General features: G+C 50.6%; 1 protein-coding gene across 1 annotated transcript in view; it reads left to right on the top strand.

Annotated features, from left to right (window-relative positions):
- The first annotated feature begins 2,734 nt into the window (after positions 1 to 2,734).
- The window catches only part of TMEM63C (transmembrane protein 63C), a 67,649-nt gene continuing 52,846 nt past the window's right edge, over positions 2,735 to 17,537 (top strand). The window contains exons 1-2 of the mRNA XM_026519439.4: positions 2,735 to 2,907; positions 16,821 to 16,963. The gene's annotated coding sequence lies outside the window, so the exon portion shown is untranslated. The remainder of the gene's footprint in view (positions 2,908 to 16,820; positions 16,964 to 17,537) is intronic.

Below are 17,537 nucleotides of genomic sequence, written 5' to 3'. Positions count from 1 at the left end.
TTCGTAATGTCTTGTTGGCTGGGCAACCCTAGGGTGCTGTCCTTGTCAGCTTCATCAAAGCTGCCCCCCCACACCATCCCCATGCCCATGGTCCAGTCTGCCAAGGGGAAAGACGAAGTGGGGAGCAGACAGCTTCCTTTGAAGAATGTGGTCCAGAAGTGAAACATGTCACTTTCACTCATATCCCATTGGCTAGAACTTAGTCCCATAGATGCTCCTGGCTGCAAGGGAGGCTGGGAAATGTAGTCTCTGGCAAGGTAGCCATGAATCCAGGTTTTAATCTTGGAAGCTCTACTGCTAAAAGGAAGTGGGAAGGAAAGATCTTAGGGGACCCTTGGCAGTCTCTGCCACACTGGATCTGTTGAAATTGTGTGTAGGGTAAATGTAGGTGGGCTCTCATTGAAGATACAAGGTGCTTTTCTGCAGAAAAAGCATGGATTTTGACAGTTTGACAGGTCCATCTGTTTGGATTGCTCAGAGGCCTGTGGTTTCTTTGCTGTTGTTGTGGATTATGTTCCTAGACAAGACACTGGAGGTTAACAAAAGAGTCATAAGGACAATAGCATAGCAGTCACTGTCTTTCACAGAACTCCCACCTCAATCCGCGTAGGAGCATGAAAAATGATCTCAGCACCCAAGAGCTGGAAGCAGCTTTTCCTTCAAAAGCCTCCCAGGTCCACAAAGCCTCAGCTATTTCTATACACCTTTACTGAGCACCTTCTACCAGCTTCACACTCATCTAGGTGGTTGGTGTTCAGCTGGTTAGGACACTGGTTAGGACACTGGGGTCATGTCTTCAACTGGATCACTGTAAAGCCCACCTGGCATTTTTACGGGTTCTTGTTCCTCCTCTTCTGTGTCTCCCTTTGGTGTACATCTTTGATGCCTCCTAGGTCTTGCCTCTAGGAGTGGGAGGGGGTTAGGTGTGGGCTTATCAGTCTCATCCCTCGCTTCTGCTCAAAAACTTGCCATGGCTCCCTTTGGCCTACCTAGTAAAGTCCAAACTTCTGAGCTTTGTCTTTGAGGTCTTCGAAGACCTGCTTCCTGCTTTCCATGCTGGCCTCAGCTCCCACCAGAGGGCATGTCCAGGAGGCTCCTGTAGGGAGGCGGGCTGCACGGGTTCTGTGTGGATGGCACCTTGGCAAAGGGGTTGGCGAGCTGCTGAGATCAGGTCTTCGTCTGGGCTAGAATACCCACAACTCAGTCTCCTTCCAGGTCACTCAGTCCAGGATGCCTGGGAATTTCAGTGTTGGGTCTTTCCTCCACTTATCTAGGTGTTTCCAGGAAGGGAGACCCACCTCTTCTGTATGTGAAAAGCTGAGTTAAGTACCTTGTATGCATTTTATATTCCCAGCCACCCTATGAGGTAGGTACTACTATCAGACTCTTTGCATTTGCCTCAGGGCACCTGTTTTACAGATGAGGAAGTTAAGCTCAGCGTGGTTAAGTAATTGGTACAAGGTCACACAGCTAGTAAGAGACAAAGCCCAGATCTGTTCAACTGGGTCTGAAGACCATGTTTTTTCCACTTATCACAGGACCTTTCTAAAGCAACAGCTATGAGCCCCATTACACAAGACCCTTAGTCTTTCCACCCTGCGGTCAGACACTAGTTCTGTAAGGAGGAAGCGAGGAAAGAGAGGACAAGCTGCTTCTGTTCAGGCTTGTCCCCCGTCAGTACCGCCAGTACCATAACAACGGCAACATCCACTGAGTCACTGAGCACCTACCTTGTAGACAGTATCTCGTTTCATCCTCACAGCCACCCTCCAACGTTGTTATTATTATTATTGCCCTCATTTTACATATGCAAAGAGTGGAGCTCCCAGAGGTTGAGCCCCATATTTAGAAGGCCCAGCTGGGATTCAAATCCAGGCAGCTAGAGTTCTTAAACACTGCTCTTGCATTTATCTCGTTGGGAAGCAAGCCTTGAAAGCACAGCTCCCCTCCCTGCAGCATCTCTACCTTGTATTCAGCTGCTTCCTCTACAGTCTTCTCCTCTGATTGCTAACGACCCCTGATGATCAATATCTTACCCTTAGAAAACTGTGGACAGTCCCTTTTCAGCTCTCCTCACCCATTAGCTATTGTACTGACAGTATGGGACAATGTCTATTAAATAAACGTGCCTGGGCCCCTGCCTGGTAAAGTGAGAGCTGTGTTCACTACTACCCCTTACTCTGCATATTGATCTTTGGGGGTTCAAACACTGGGACCTGCCTCCAGGGCCCAAAGTAGTGTCTCTAGCAGAATAGCCTGGACTTTGATGAAACTGCAGACACGCAGGGGACTGAGGCCCAGGCGAACTGGAAATGACCCAGCCCACTCCTTTGGGCCTCCCAGGCAGGGCTGTGGCCAATGTGTCGATCTCTGCTCTGCTGGGGAAGAAGGAGGGGGTGCCAGCCACTGGGCGCTAGGAGCCGGTCCCAGGGCGGGGCAGAACCCTGCTACCTTGCGTGGTTGTGCATCTTTTCTTGCTTTGGCTGGCACCGGTGGGGAGGTTCGGAAGGGGGGCAAGCCCCAGAGGAGAGCTTGGGGTAGGAGTGAGGTGGTAGGGTGGGCAGAGAGCAGCAAGACAGCTGCCGAGGCCCAGGGCATCAGAGGGAGCTGGAGCCATTGCTGCAAGGGACCGGCAGCCTTGTGCGTTTGCGATGGTAATTTGCAGATGGTTCCTGGTAGCGACAGGGTCTCTGAGGCGGAGCCTGGGCCTTTGTATCTGATAATCCAGCCTGGGTTCCCCGGTGGGTCAGAGCAGCCTTGGGGCGGAGCCAAGGTTGGCTCCAACCGGGGAGGAGCCGGGATGCCGCTCCCGCGGTGATGCAGAGGGGAATTTGCTGACAGTCCCTTGCCAGGTGGGGCTGGCTTCACCAGGCCCGCGAGGAGGACCCGCTGGCTGTCTCCTCCCAGGTAAGGAGCGTGTTGCCTGTCACCGTCTCCCGGCGGCCGGAGCACCCCGCCTGGGTCTGGGCCGTGACGCCCAGGGCGCAGATGTGGTGAGCACGCGGGTGCTTGAGCCAGGACTGATCTGGCCGGGAGAAGGGGCCCAGAATCCGGGTCCTGGACAGGGGAGGGGGTGGGGAGGGACTGCTTGTTCTATGCTTTCCGGGACCTCGGACTGGGAGGGGTGGGGGTGGGGGAGACTGCGCCACACTCCCTTGCCACGCTGGCTGGCTGCCGGCCTGGACCCAGGGAAGGGTGGAATGGGCTGCCCACCAGGGAGGGCCCTGGCTTGGTCGACCGTCTTCCCTGGGGTGGGGGGAGGGGGGCGGGAGGCTCCCTCCACCCCACCCCCACCCGCCGCCTGCTTGACAGCCAGGTGGGGTTGCCTCTCTGGACCACCCCCACCCAGGGATTCCCCGGGTCTGTGCCGCCCACTCGCCGGGCTGGGCTGGGAGGGGTGTGCGCTTCCCCCCCCCCCCAGTCTACTTCACCGTTATGAGTTATGACAGCGTCACTGCTGCTGGCTGCCGGGTGGGGGTCTCATTCTGTGCTAGTGGGCTGGGCTCCTGGGCGCCCAGGGCTAGAGGATGCCACCTTTTCTCATATGCTTTCAAAGAAAGGTTCTTGCCTCCATCCCCCTCTTGGCCTTGAGAGAGAAACTTCGGATTTGGGTGATGGACCTGGGGAAACTGAGGCCCAGGGGTGCTGTGGCTTCACCAAGGTCACGTGGCAGGTCCTACAGAGCTGTCCTCCCGGTGACTTCCTTGACCATCTGATGCTCTCTGGAGGGGCAGGGGGCAGTCTTGCTCTCTAGACCTCTAGTCCAATTTGGGGTGAACCACCCCACTGCGGGGCCGTCTTTCCCCATCCCCTAGAATGGAGGAGGTTACAACTTCTGCATGGGCTCTCAGGTGTTATGGGTGTGAACACTGCAAGGATAAGAATTGTCTGGGGACGGGAGAAAACCGTTCATGAAAAATGCTCATCTGAGCAGAGGGGACGGTGAGCCTCTACTCCTCTTTGTGGGTTCAGGGCGAGAGGGAGAGTTGGCTTCTGGGAGAGGAAGGCCCAAGGGGGCACCCAGTTCCGAGCTTCAGTCTCTGTACCCGCCTTGATGAAAGCCAACTGCAAGTTCCCAGGCTGCTGTGGGAAGTGCAGGGGACAAGGAGATGGACTTCTGCTTTGACGGCCTGTATCTCACTGGAGAAGAGGCCGGGAACCATGTTGGGGAGACGGCCTTGTGTCGCCGCCAGTCTGTGGTGCAGCAGCTCACCCTTGCTCTCTCCCCAACTCCTGTCCCCAGGAGAAATGGACTACTGTTGGATCTGTGGCTCTCGGAGGTGAACTCTTCCCAAATTCACCTTGTCCTCCTTCTGTCCGAAGCAGACGCCTTTCTCTGGAGGGAAATTGAGGTAGGGAGAGAGCTATATTTTATTGCAGGGCTAGAGCCAGCCAGCGCCATGGTGCAGGCAAGGAAACTGAGGCACAGAGGGTGCCGTGAGTTGATCCAGGTCTCTCACCTACACACAGGTCACTACTTCCTGGCCCACCACAGGGCTGTGGATGAGGCCCCTTCCTCTCTCCTCTCGGTCCACAGCCCCCGGCCCTGGTAGGGTGAGGCCTTGAGTGCCTCCTGAGGGGTGGCGGGGGCTGTCGGTGAGAAGGGATGTCTCCAGCATTTTCTCCTCCTTTATGAGATGTTTTCAAGTTCGAAAGAAAGAAGCAGCTAGAAGAGGGGAGCCAAAGGCACTCGGTTACCTTCCTGTTATGCTCACACAGGGGACACATGGTTTCTGTGGGGCTCTCAGGGGCAAGTGCTCCTCTCCCTGTTGCTGGGTGCTGGCAGTTGTGACCACAGCTGGGAGAGGACCCACGGGCTGGTGCCTTCAGTTACCCCTCTTAAGCATGGCAGGATGGCAGTTTCTGCCCAGCCCAGTCTTATTCGGAGTGAAAGGGAGTTACGTCGTGCCTGGCGCGTGAGGTGGGGCTCTTCGGACACACCCCCTGAGCACGGAGCCCCTGAAGCTGGACCCTGGTGATTCTGCAGGATGGCTTGGGCTGTCTGAGGGTCACCAGTAATCACTGGGGTGACCTGTGGGAAGGGATGGGGCTCCCAGTAAACCAGATCAGAACCAGCTGCCCCTGGGGTGACAGACAATACAATGCCAGAGAGAGAAGAGGACCCACCAGGTGTCCAGCCTCTCTGCTGGGATGCCCAGACGGTCCCTTCCAGCCCTTCTCCAGGAGGAAGGCCACTGCCCCGTGGTCCTGGGAAGCTGGTGGTGTGTCCCTCCCGGACAGCAGAGCCAGGGTCGGGCTGCAGAGAGGCTCCTGGCTTGTGGGAGAGGAACCTTGGCGGAGGAGTGGGGCACCTGGTTCTGGACCAGAGTCCCTGTTGGCGGGCACCCTGCCCTTGGTTTTCCTACCTGACAGCTGGGTGTGCAAACACCTTCCCCAGTTGGGTCAAAAGGCTTTGGAAACATGTCACGCATTCATTACAGATGGGAAGTGTTATTCCTGGAGACTGTGGTGTAGGTCGAAGCCGTCTGTTTCCAGCTTCCTTGGCGACAGTGTGGCTGTTCATCTATGGAGGATGCCCTCTCCCCTGCGGCCAGTCTGGGGCACCCCTCCAAGGTTTGGAAGGCAGGCCGTCCCTCCCCAGCACACCTCAGGTTGTGTTTTGGCCCCCGAGGGCTTCCGGGCCCTCGCGTTGGCTGTCCTCTCCACTGCCTGTCGGAGCCCTGGGACACTCTCTCTCCTCTGGTTCTTCCTGGGAAGCAGCTGGTGGAAGAACCATGCAGATAATGGGCATAAAGGGCTGGGAGCTCTTTGCACACAGTGTCCAGGGTGCAGGAGTCCATGGGGCCTTCAGGGCCTCCGGCAGGCTCACTCTGGGAACGGCTGTAATAAAAATGCTCTGAGGAAGTGAGATCAGCAGCTTTGAAGCACTGTTTAAAGCACTTTAAAGCCCTGAGGCAGGGCCCCGTGTCCTCTCCTGTTTGCCCTGGGAGAACCATGGTTTTCCTGGGTTCCTCACCCATCAGCACGGGTGATGTGGACCTGACTCCGCATTCGTTCCATGAGTTGGCTGGTGCAACTTGTGCAAAACAGGGTTCCAGGGGGAGCTGGGATGAGAACCTGGCAGCTCATGAGGTACCGTGTGTCCTTGTCATAGACCTATCTAGACTGCCCTGGGCAAACTGAGGCAGCTCTTGTGAAGACCACCTGTGGTCCCATGTTTCTGGGCAGGGAATGCGACCAAGCTGCTGTCTTACTTCCCAGCACCTTGGGGCTTCTGGAACATGCAGAGGCAGGGAGGCGGGGGTGGGGGGATGCCCGCAGTCACCCCTTGCCTCCTCCTGGAGATTCAGATTGTTCCAAAAGGGACCTGAAGCCTGAACCTGCTTGCAAAACCAGGATCCACGTGTCCTGGGCTCCCACAGTCTGTCTTTCCCACCCTTCCACCCTGCCGTTCAGCACGAGCCCTCTTAAGACAAGATCAACTGGTCTTCTCAGAATTGGGCCCAGCCAGAGGGACACTGGCCTCAGGCCATGGGATCCTGTCAAAAGAGAAGGGCATCCTGAGGTCTTTGGAGATACAGATGGGCAAGACGTGCCTGTGGCCACTTGGCTGGGGATATGGCCGTGGGCTGGGCTTTGATGTGGGGGCCTCAGCACCTCAGGTGTCCGAGTGGCCATGATTGGACCCTAGGCGGGAAATACTAGAGGGCAAATGAGCCCCGTGGGGACACCGACTGGGCTGTGTTGGGGGGCATGGGAGCATGAGGGACAAGGTACATGCAGACACCTTGTCTGGGGGCACTTGGGAGCTGAGTTTCCACCTGCTTCCTTATATGCTCGCTTCGCTTTTACCTACGAGTCTTCCGTTCCCACCCTGGTGAAATAATCGCCTGGGGGGCCAGCCGGAGGGCGAGGGGCAGAAAGCAGGAAGGCGCACGTGCCTGCGTGTGCTTAGGGACCAGGAGCCCCCTTTCCATGAGCTCCCCCTTTACCTGCTCAGTGGCGGGCTGTCCAAGATCACTGGGTGGGCTGGCCACGTTTTGGTGGCAGTGGCCGACCAACAGTGTGGATGGCTTCTGGCAGGGTTTGAGCTGAGCTGTTCCCTCCAAAAGAGCTGGCAGATGGGGAGGTCTCAGAACCGGAGGGGGTGTGTGGGGCGTGGGGGATGCGCGTGGGGGATGTCTGTCCTTCACTAGGACTGGAGCCCTTCTGGGCTGGAATCTCATGTGCCCAGACCCGCACACTAGGCCAGGCTCTGGGGAGAGCTGCTCAGGTAGGGGGACCACAGCCTGAACCATGTCCCTGCCCTGAGGCCCTGGTGCCACTGAGTGACCTCACATTCCTTGTGGTTCCTTTTAATCCCCTGCACACCCCGGGGAAGGGGCAGAGCAGGTGTGAGTAGCCCACTTGATAGATGGGAACGCTGAGGCTCAGAGAGGCTTTAATGGCCACAGCTGCACGCGCACGCGCGCGCACACACACACACACACACACACACACACACGTAGCCACCAAAGCAGCCGAACCCAAAGCAGCTCTGGGCCTGTCTGACTGCCGTGGAGTGTCCCTGCTCCCCAGAGCACAGCTGACACATCTGCCACTCACCTGCTCTCGCTGCTGCCCGTGGTTTTGCTGAAGTGGCTTAAGACAAAAGGACTTGGAAGTGAAGGTCGCGCGTGTCTCCCCTTTCCCTCCACTCTGGGCCGGGTGCCCAGAGCCGGGCACTGCTGAAGGACAGCAGGGAATATGGAAGGCAGGATTCCCACCCCACCCTCACCGCAGGCCCCAGGACACACTGCAGGCTTGATCGCAGGGCCTGAGCTAGGCAGGGGGAGGAGATTCGGTGCAGGGGCCCTGGCTTCATGCTTCATGGAGGGTCTCCCCAGACTCCTGGCCTGGGCACCTGCCTGGAACAGCCAGAATGGAGGGGACGGGCACAATGGCCTGGACTCACAGAGCTGCAAAGTGGAGGACGTGGAGGGGCCCAAGTCCCAGCACACTCCTGTGGGTCTGGGGCAGAAGGCCAGGCCCGGTGGCCTGATCAGTCCCCAGAGACAGAGGAGGGAGAGAGATGGGGAGGGGCAGGCTCTCTGACCTACGCCTGTTCCAGGGAGTGGGTATCACAGCGATTTGCCTGCTTATCAGGTGAGTCATCTTTGAGCCCATCTCTGACCTGGTCACTTCTTACTGGCTCCCCAGAGTCTGCCATTGGAGACTGAGCTAGGATTAAACCCAATTACCTTTTCTAGCCTGGCCTCCTGCTTCCTTCCCGCTTCCCACACACTCTGCTCTGGCTCAGGGGCTCTTCCTGCATGGGATGGGGGGTGGCTCAGATCACCTTGAAGATGTTACAAACTACACACCCTGGGCTTCTCTACCCTTCCTCCCCACTCATGCTCACCCCTCAGCTCAGCTAAGAACCACCACTCTGGCAAATCAAACATGCCTGAACTAGTTTGACCCACCCCCTCTTCCCAACCCAGTCCTTCTGTCATCCCCATCTTCTTTCGGTCAGATCCTCCCATGCCACCTCCTCCGTGAAGCCTTCCCTGGATCCCAGCCAGGGGAGGTCTCGTAGCCTTTAATGCACTTGTCCCATTAGAGTCTGTCTCTTGTGCTAGACAGTGAGCTCATCCTTCCATTTGTCAAGCGTTCATTGAGTGCCAGTCACACACATGCCCTCTGCTAACTGTGGGGAGGGGACAGGTAGGCAAGTCAACTGACCATGGCAACAGCTGCAGAAATGGTAGAATAATGGCGGGACGAAGCGCCAGGGGACGTTTTGGCAATGACATTCAAAGCTGAAAATGTACATACTTTATGGCCAACAGTTGTGCGTCTAGGTGTCTAATTACCCCGAGACACTCACGCGTGTGCGGGAGGAGACAGTTCCAAGGATATCTAGGGCAGTAGTGCTGGAAGCACGAAAGAGGTCTCCACGTCGGTATCTGCAGCGTCCACAGTGTGCAGCAGATACCTGAAAACGTGATCTTACACAGCAGTTAAAACACACGGAATTGGGGAATTTTATGTTTTGTAACTTACACCTCAAGAAACACACACGCTATCTATATTAACTAAACTAAATCTCAAACAATATTTCAAGAAATAGGAAATTGCAGAATAATACCATTCATGAACATTTAATTTCAGCGGAAATCCCAAACAAAACTGTTTGTGATTTCTGGATACAAACATGTGGCAGTAGCTTCCAGATTCACACTTGTGGTCTTGGCAGGAGAAGGACGAGCTGGCGCTGGTGGATAGAAGGAAGGACTTTTAATTTGTCAGTAATGCTTCTTTTAACAAAATAGATCGAGGCAAAAATGACAGAATGTTAACATGGGTCAATTCCATTGGTTTTATTCTTTTAATTTTTTGTGTTTTAAAGTTTTCAAAATTATGGGGCACCTGGGTGGCTCTATCAGTTAAGCATCTGCCTTCGGCTCAGCTCATGATTCCGGGGCCTGGGCTTGAGCCCCTCATTGGCTCCCCGCTCAGCAGGGAGTCTGCTTCTCTCTCTTTCCCTCTGCCCCTCCCCTCGCTTGTGTGCTCTCTCTCTCAAATAAATAAATAAAATCTTAAAAAAAAAAAAAGCTTTAAAAATTAAGGGCACCTGACTGGCTCAGTCAATGGGGCATCAACTCTTGATCTTGGGGTTGTGAGTTTGAGCCCCACATTGGGTGTAGAGAGTACTTAAAAATAAAATCTTAAAATTTTTTCAAAATTAAAAAAAAAATGTAATCTTGAATGTCAGAGGAAAGGCGTCGACTTTTCCCAGGGAAGCCAGGAAAGGTTCCAAGAGGAGGTGACAGCTGGGCGTTGAAGACAGGGTGGGAGTTGTTGGGTGTTCCTGGGTGTGGGGACTTGTGAAAGGGAGATGCCGGATGTTCAAGGCCAGGGCATATGTGCAGGGGCTCTCTGCACTTTTTAAATGTTTTCTGAATGCCCCTCCCTCGCTACCCTCCTCGTCCCCGTCCCTGATGCCAGCTCCTCTGTCTCTGGGCTGTGCACACGGTGAGTAGGCTCCTGTTTGAACAGCATGGGTCAATGGATGATTTTTTAAGGTCTAAGTAATCTAATGGGGGTTGGGGGAGGAATGAGCCAAATATGTAAAATTGAACATTAGAACAGGGAAACAGCCACTGATACTGAAAAAAGAGAAAGAATTCTTAGAGGATACTGTGCTTGACCACATGTAAATTCAGTTGAAAATCAGCTGAAACTGATAGTTTTCTGAGAAGACATAAATCACCAGTTTGAGCCCTGAAGAACTAACTAGAAAGCCTGAATGGACCAATAATCATGAGAGAAACTGAGTTTTCATAAAACTCCACCCCCAAAAACCTGAGGTTTAGCCAACTTTGAATTTTTATAAACCTTCAAGGAAAGGATAATTCTGTTTTTAAAAAAATATTTATTTTGAGAGAGAGAGGGAGAGAGAGAGAATCCCAAGCAGACTCCATGCCCAGCACGGAGCCCGATGCGGGGCTTGATCCCATGACCCTGAGGTCACGACCGGAGCCAAAATCAAGAGTCGGATGCTTAACTGACTGAGCCACCCAGATGCCCCTAATTACATGTTTTTTAAGCTGCACCAACCAGACCTGGTCATAGAGAAGGAAAGATCCACAATTACTCCATGAAGCCCCCACAACACTGACAAAGAGCACCAAAGAGAAAAATCACTGAAAATATATCAAATTTATGAATATTGGTGCAAAATTCACAAATTAATAGCAACAAATGGAATCACAGAGCGTTATGTTTAAAAAACCAATACACCACAAGCAAGTGGGACTATCTTGAACAAAGTAATAGGTCAAAAGAGGTGAAAACTCACATAAACAGCCCCATAAATGCTAAAAATGGCTTAAAGGCATTTGGTAAAGTTCAACACATGTTCCTGATTGTATCTCCTTTTTTAAAAATGTTTTTATCATTTTATTTTCTTGCATCACGATAGTATACTTTTTAATCCCCATCCCCTATTTCACCCATCCCTCCACCCACCTCCGCTACGCTAACCATCAGTTTGTTCTCTAGTTAAGCGTCTGTTCCTTGGTTTGTCCCTCTCTCTCTCTTTTTCCTTTGTTCGTTTTGTTTCTTTAAATTCCACATATGAGTGAGATCATATGGTATTTGTCTTTCTCTGACTTGTTTCGCTTAGGATTATACTCTCTAGCTCCATCCACGTCGTTGCAAATGGCAAGATTTCATGCTTTTTTATGGTGGAATAATATTCCATTGTTGTATATACCACATCGTCTGTATCCCTTCGTCCATGGGTGACACTTGGGCTGCTTGCATAGCTTGGCTATTGATGCTATAAACAAAGGGGTGCATGTATCCCTTTGAATTAGTGTTTTTGGTTTTTTGTGGGTAAATACCCAGGAGTGCAATTACTAGGTTGTAGGGCAGTTCTATTGTTAATTTTTTGAAGAACCTTTATACTGTTTTCCACAGAGACTGCACCAGTTTGCATTCCCACCAACAGTGCGTGAGTGTTCCTTTTTGTTCACATCCTCACCAACACTGTGTTGATTTTAACCATTCTGACAGGTGGGAGGTGATAGCTCATTGTAGTTTTGATTTGCATTTCCCTGTTGAATGATATTGAGTGTCTTTTCGCGTGTCTGTTGGCCATCTGGATGTCTTCTTTAGAAAAATGTCTGTTCATGACTTCTACCCATTTTTAAATTGGATTAGTTGGTTTTGGGGTGTTGAGTTTTATAAGTTCTTTATATATTTTGGATACTAACCCTTTATCAGATATGTCATTTGCAAATATCTTCTCCATTCAGTAGGCTGCCTTTTAGTTTTGTTTCCTTCGTTGTGCAAAAACTTTTTATTTTTGATGTAGTCGTCATAGTTAATTTTTGCTTGTATTTCCCTTGCCTCAGGAGACATATCTAGAAAAATATTGCTGCAGCTAATGTCAGAGAGATTATTGCTTGTGCTCTCTTCTAGGATTTTTATGGTTTCAGGTCTCACATTTAGGTCTTTAATCCATTGTGAATTTATTTTTGTGTATGGTATAAGAAAGTGGTCCAGTTTCATTCTTCTGCATGTTGCTCTCCAGTTTTCCCAACACCATTTGTTGAAGAGACTGTCTTTTTCCCATTGTGTATTCATTCCTCCTTTGTCAAAGATTAGTTGACCTTATACTTTTGGGTTTATGTCTGGGTTTTCCATTCTATTCCATTGATCTATGTGTCTCTTTTTGTGCCAATACCATACTGTTTTGATTACTACCACTTTGTGATATAACTTGATATCTGATATTCCAGCTTTTCTTTTCTTTTTCAAGATGGCTTTGACTACTCAAGGTCTCCATTTTAACTCTTATTTAATAGGAATAGATGGATATTGCTTAACATAATTTTATGCATGTGTGTGTATGTGTGTGTACAGATATACATGTATATACATGTATTATAAGGTCACCTAATCTTCGACAAAGGAGGAATGAATACACACTGGGAAAAAGACAGTCTCTTCAAGAAATGGTGCTGGGAAAACTGGACAGGTATATCCATGTATATCTGTACACACACACAAGGGAAAAATGACCACTCTTACCTTAAACCTTCTTTAACACTCTTCTAGAAGTACACTCCAATACAAATTTTGAAGGCAGAAGTTATAAAGGGAGGCCAATTTATCCGTGAAAGTTGTAGACCATAAGCAAGATTACCTGGAGAAAAAAAGAACAAGGTCATCCACTGAAAAACTGTAAGAAATAATAAAAGAATATAGTAAGACGACTGCTAATAAATATTAAAATGGTATTTATGACATATAAACTTTAGCCTCTTAGAAAATATAATGGAAGGAGACATTTACAGTAGCAGTCAGCGCGCTAAACGTCACTGGAAGTCAGTCTAACCGGAGGTGGAAAGAACCGGTCTCACTACTGCCCTTCACTTCCGGTTCCCCAGCACTCAGAAGAGGGCCTGACATTGGTACTATTTGTCAAATGGTGAAACTGGCTCACAGATCAAGGGAACAGAACCGTGTATCTAGACAGAGACCCAAGCACATCTGGGAGACAGTGGCGATCACAGTCCTTGTCGCCATGCGGGGGTCCCCGCGTGCCAGGCTCTGTGGGACGCCCCCCGCCGGGAGCCGAGCGCAGGACCCACCCTGGAGACCCGGTCTGTGCGCGCTTGCGAAGAGCGTGTGTTCCGCAGCCCTTGCGTGGGGTGTCCCACATCTGTGTGCTGGGACCAGTTGCTCGATGGTGTTGAAGATATTCAAGTCCTCTCTGTCCTTCATTGATCTTTTGTCTGGTGGTTCTACCCATTACTGAAAGTGGTTTATTAAAACCCCCTCTTCTGTTGAGTTACTTTTTCTCCCTTCAATTCTGTGTCATATAGTTAGGTGCTCTGCTGTTAGGTGCGCATATCTTTATAATTATCGTCTCTTCCTGGAGAATTGACCTTTTTATCATTATGGAATAGCCTTCTTTGTGTCCTGTGGCCATTTTGGACTTCGCGTCTACTCTGTCTGGGGCGGGTGTGGCCACCCCTGCTCTCTTTGGTTCCCATTTACAGGCAATATCTTCTCCCATCCTTTTGCTTACAGCCTATATGTGTCTTCACAGCTCACTCTGGTGAGTCTCTTACAGACAGCCCCTTACCCCAAATAACTCCCTTAATCCTCACCATAGATGGTGTTCCTTTTATTACCATTTTTAGAGGAGGAAACCAAGGTGCAGGAAGGTCAGGTAACTTTTCTTAGATCCAGGGAAGCTGGAATTTGAACCAGCACTTGACTCAGAGGTCATGCTCTTTGTGTCCATCCTACTACATAGTTAAATTGAGATCTTGAATTTAGAGGGAGGGTGGTGGGGTGGAAGGAGGGAATAGATTATTCCTACATGACTTTGGGGCAACTCTCTAGCCCTTTGGGAGAAAAATAAAGCTGGGCCCTACTCTACTCCTTACACCAAAATATAGTCTAGAAAAAAAAAGATTAAAATAAAGAAAGAAAACCCGGAACAGTACTAGTGGAAAACAGAGGCAAATATCCTTCAGATGCTCTAGTAAGAAATACTTTTGACTATAGAAAAATATGAAATTTCTGTAAGCCAAAGATGATATAAATAAAATAAAAAAGAGAACTATGACGGTTAGCAATACACGTGACAAAAAGTTGATTAATTGCTTTAGTTTAGAAAAAACTCTTAAAAATCACCATCGCGCAGCATCAGGGAAATACAGATCCAAACCACAATGAGATACCACCTCACCCCAGTCAGAATGGCTAAAATTAACCACTCAGGAAATGACAGATGTTGGCAAGGATGCGGAGAAAGGGGATCCCTCTTACATTGTTGGTGGGAATGCAGGGTGGTGCAGGCACGCCGGAAAACAGTTTGGGGGTTCCTCAAAAACTTAAAAATAGAGCTACCCTGCGACCCAGCAATTGCACTACTAGGTATTTATGCAAAGGATACAAAAATAGTGATTCAAAGGGGCACGTGCACCCCGTTTATAGCAGGATTATCCACAGTAGCCAAACTATGGAAAGAGCCCAGATGTCCATCAACAGATGAATGGATAAAGAAGATGTGGTGTATGGATACAATGGAATACTACTCAGTCATCAAAAATGCAATCTTGCCATTTACAACACCGTGGATGGAACTAGAGGGTATTATCCTAAGCGAAATAAGTCAGAGAAAGACAAATATCATATGATTTCATTCATATGTGGAATTTAAGAAACAAAACAGATAAACATAGGGGAAGGGAAGGAAAAATAAAGATAAAAACAGAGAGGGAGGCAAACCATAAGAGATGCTGAACTCTGAGGGTTGCTGGAGGGGAGAGGGGTAGGGGAATGGGTTAATTGGGTGATGGGCATTAAGGAGTTTCACTTGATGTAATGAACACTGGGTATTACATGCAATTGATAAATCACTAAATTCTACCCCTGAAACTAATAATACACTATATGTGAGCTAAATTAAATTTAAATTAAAAAAAAGATCCTTTAAAAAATCAGTAAGGTAAATTGGAAAGGACATAGGCAGTTCACAGAAAAATAAGTGCAAAGGTCAATCAGTCAACAAACATGAAAATAATGTCTGCCTTTTCTGATAATTCCAGAGTGACACACGGAAACAAGAGATCATTTTTCCACACTCATATTGGCGAAGTTTAAAGGTTCGGTAACACACGGTGTTGTCGAGGGTGGAGGGCAGCAGGCCCTCTCGTGCATGGCTGGGCAGTTCAAACGGGTTCATCCTCTTTGGAAGACAATTTGGAGACATCTCTCGGAATTTGAGATCTACCCAACCGTCGACTCCTGAGTCTTTGTCCTGCCGCTAACCTCACACGTAGGCACAAAGATAATCCAAGGTGTCTTTTGCAGGAGAAAGGTAGAAACTACGTAAACATCCATCCACAGGAATAGATGCCCATAAATTACAGATATTAAATTTTTCAGTGGAACACACGAGCTGCCACAAAAGTGAAGGGTCTATCTGCGCTGGTTTGCAGAGCTGTGTGATGCTTGCTAACTAACAAGACTAACTAACAAGTGTGCCGGCAATATGTTCCCAGCTGGGTTTAGAATAAAGATGCAGGTGTTGATATGTATTTGTCAATATTTATGGGAAAATGTTTGCAGAAAAGTTACACAGGAAATGAGGCTGTGTTCAGGAGTGGGACAGAGGTTTAGGGGAACAAGGGGACTTTTCACTGTGCGTTATTCTGAATGCTTTTTTTTCCCGATAAGCATGTTATTTTCAGAATTTAAAAAGAATAATTAAGAAGAAAGCAATTAGAAAGGGAGAATACTCTTTAAGGGCCTCACCCTGAACTTTCTTTTTAAATTTCTCAGTGGGCTCCCCTCCTCTTACTTTTGTAATTTTCAGTCTGGAAGGGCCAAAGCGATAGTCTTCTTCCTCTCGGCCCCAAGGAAGTGAGGCCTAGAGAGGTTTCAGCAGCTGCCGGGGGCCCCTGGCTGGTCTGTCTGCAGAGACAAGCCTGCTGTGATGCTGCTTGCGGGAAAGGGACCAATGACCCTTTATGCGTGTGATCAAAGCTTCATCCCTAGTCATGGCCCTTTTCTGGCACGTAGTCCAGCGAGCCTTATTTCGTGTGCATCCATGTGGAGAACCTGTTAAAATGCACATCCCCAGCACCTTCCTGGAGATTCTGATTCAGTGGGCTAGGGTAGGGCCCCTAAACCTGCATTTTAGCCAGCCCCCCCCAAATGATGCTGAAGTCCTACTTGGAGTCCCTGCTGGCAGTGTCTGGGTATCTAGGCTGAACCCCCCCCACGTGGGAAAGTGGGGTGCCCCCAAGTCACCAGGAGGGAAGTGGCAGAGCAGACCTAGGTGCTTGGACTTTTATTTTTAATTTTGTTTTCTTTTAAGATTTTATATTTATTTGTCAGAGAGAGAAAGCACAAGCAGGAAGAGTGGCAGGTAGAGGGAGAAGCAGGCTCCCTGCTGAGCAAGGAACCCACTGCAGGACTCGATCCCAGGACCCTGGGATCATGACCTGAGCCTAAGGCAGGTGCTTAACCAACTGAGCCACCCAGGCATCCCAGTGTTTGGACTTTTAGTGCAGTGCTCCCTCCGTGGGCTCCCTCCCCTCAGGCTCGTGCTCACCTAGGATGAAGGCTGGCTCCCCAGTTCACCCACCCCAGGATGGGCAGCTGGATGCAGAGATAGGGGACAGACTGGGGGTCATCTGGAGTGCCCCTCCTGCCATGAGGACTCTCCTGAGGCAGGCCTCCTGGAGAGATGCTGACGACCATGTTGGGCTTGGCCGCTTGGCTGGGTGAGGAGCCGTGGGGAGGCTGGGGAGATCTGAGAGTGCTTTGTTGTCCCTGTGCCACAGAGCCTTGGAGGAGCCAGCTTCGTGGTCAGGAACCGAGCAGGGACAAGACTGGGCCACTCAGAAGCACCTGAGGACTGATCAGGAGGAGGGAGGGCCCGTGACCACCCATTGGCCTGAGCCACACAACTCACCTGCTGGTCCAGGTAGGCGCTTACCACCGTCCCACCCCGCAGTGCTGAGACCCTAGCCCCAGCAACTCTGTCGGCCTTAGGAAGTGTGGCCACCCCATCGCCCGTGCCCTGTGGCTCTCCAGCCACTGCTTGGATGAAGGCTTCTCCCTAAGCCCTCCTAAACCCACAACCTGATGGGGGGGGGGGTGCAGGAAAGCCCAGTCCTCTCTCCAAAGGACACTGTCCCAGGTGACCTTGGCTCCCAAAGCCTGGGAAGGGGGCCAAAGACTACTCTGGCTGTGGTCAGGATGTCCCCTGCCCCGCAGAAACGCCCCCAGGCTGAGCAGTTAGCTGGGTCCCATATGGCTCCTGGCTAGCTGAGCCCAGTCTGGGACAGGCCCAGACGCAGCCAGATGCAGCCCTCTCAGCAGTGCCCTGCCTCTCGACACTTGTTCCTCAGGAAGGGATTATGACAGATGGTATCTTCGTAGGCTCTTAGAGCTGGTAGGGATCTTAGTGATAGATCCAACCTCAGTCTCTTTTTACGTCTCAAGCATTAACTTACATCAGTAGTGCTGTTGCCAGTGTCGTAGCTGAACGTCTCAGA

This window comes from Ursus arctos, unplaced genomic scaffold, assembly GCF_023065955.2.
Source record: "Ursus arctos isolate Adak ecotype North America unplaced genomic scaffold, UrsArc2.0 scaffold_25, whole genome shotgun sequence".
Taxonomy (NCBI): Eukaryota; Metazoa; Chordata; class Mammalia; order Carnivora; family Ursidae; genus Ursus; species Ursus arctos.
This window is presented reverse-complemented; position numbering and strand designations above follow the sequence as displayed.